This window comes from Dermacentor albipictus, chromosome 5 (assembly GCF_038994185.2).
Source record: "Dermacentor albipictus isolate Rhodes 1998 colony chromosome 5, USDA_Dalb.pri_finalv2, whole genome shotgun sequence".
Taxonomy (NCBI): Eukaryota; Metazoa; Arthropoda; class Arachnida; order Ixodida; family Ixodidae; genus Dermacentor; species Dermacentor albipictus.
The window spans coordinates 52,836,565-52,837,997 of record NC_091825.1 but is presented as its reverse complement, the minus strand read 5'-3'; positions in this window follow the sequence as shown (position 1 = coordinate 52,837,997).

The following is a 1,433-nucleotide window of genomic DNA, read 5'->3' as shown; positions in this document are numbered from 1 at the left end:
GCACTCGTTGAGAATTCAAATCGACGCGGACAGATGGCGCACCGCCGCGCATGCACAGCAGCTCCGCACGTCAGGGCATGCGCGCTCCGAGGAGTCTGAGCTCCTTTCCTCTTTCTTTCTTTTTGTCTCTTTGTCTCTCTCTGCGCGTCATGCGCGCCGGAATGGATTGCTTTTCTTTTCCATTTTGCATATTTTTTTCATGGATGAAGAAAATGCGCTGGCAGGTTGTATTACAAACGCTGTGGGCTATCGCATGAGACTTGAACGCCCACATGGATGAATGCGCTGTTTCTAAAAGCCGTTACAAGGCCCTTCAAGCGCTTGCATTATCGCCAGCGACGATGAGTAATACAGCGCATTTGTAGCATATCTTCCAGCGTACCGCCAAATGTGATGCCCGCACGTATATTAGTGTTAATTTTCCGCTCCGATAGGTCAAAGCACTCAGTAAGGCAATGAGATATTCATATGCGTGACCGCGCAGGGGCATACCTCCTGCGAAATACTGGGTGGGCTCAGAGAATTTGGCACATATCTTAAGTGAATGAGAAACTTTGATGAGATTATAGTGCAGGATATCAGTCAACGGAAAGACCGCCCGGTGTTAGTGATGCAGCCGAGATATGAAAACAATGTGAAAAGTATCTGAGAATCGGACGAAACACAACGCGCACACCACATGCGCGACATCCGTTCATCGCACACTCACAAAGTCCGCGTTGTCAGCTGCAAACATTACGAGTCTCTGTGCAGTCAGCTTGATTCCTGTTTGGAATCCGCTTGTAGCTGAAGTTGGCGTTCATACCATCTATTATCACAATTGGATCGGCGTTTTTCTTTCTTTATTCTACTGCCGCAAAAGCCATGCTATGACAACGGTGAAGAGTGTCTTGGGATTGCTGAGAGCGACTACGCAGATCATATCATGTGGTCAACAAATGCGAAGGTGTACACTATGTGTATACTAAAGTCTACAAATAGGCTCTACAGCAATCTCAGCAGTATACAACTTCAGTGGCTTATATCAAACGCAGCTCCGTATTATCCACCGGTGCTGGGCTTGGTTATAGCGTACACGGGTTGAGCCCAGATTAACGATTTTTGACTATTGTCAATCTATAGACGGCATGTAAATCTGAAGCAATAAGTATTTTACAGCATCGGCTGTTTTCTTCTTCATCTTACGCCTTACCACGATTGGTATATGGGCTGTTCGCACAAGTTAACATGACCTTTGGTGACATCCCATCCTATGGCCTTCACCGATGGGGATATAGAAAACCGTGGAAAATAATTCGAAATGCAAAGAAGTGTATTACGGGGTGTTTCACTTAATTTCAGCCAGACTTTAACATATGCAAATGCTACGTAGCTGGAGAGAACCAAGGTAATGTTGTCTGCCATCGCTTGGAGATACTCAGATTATTCTTTTG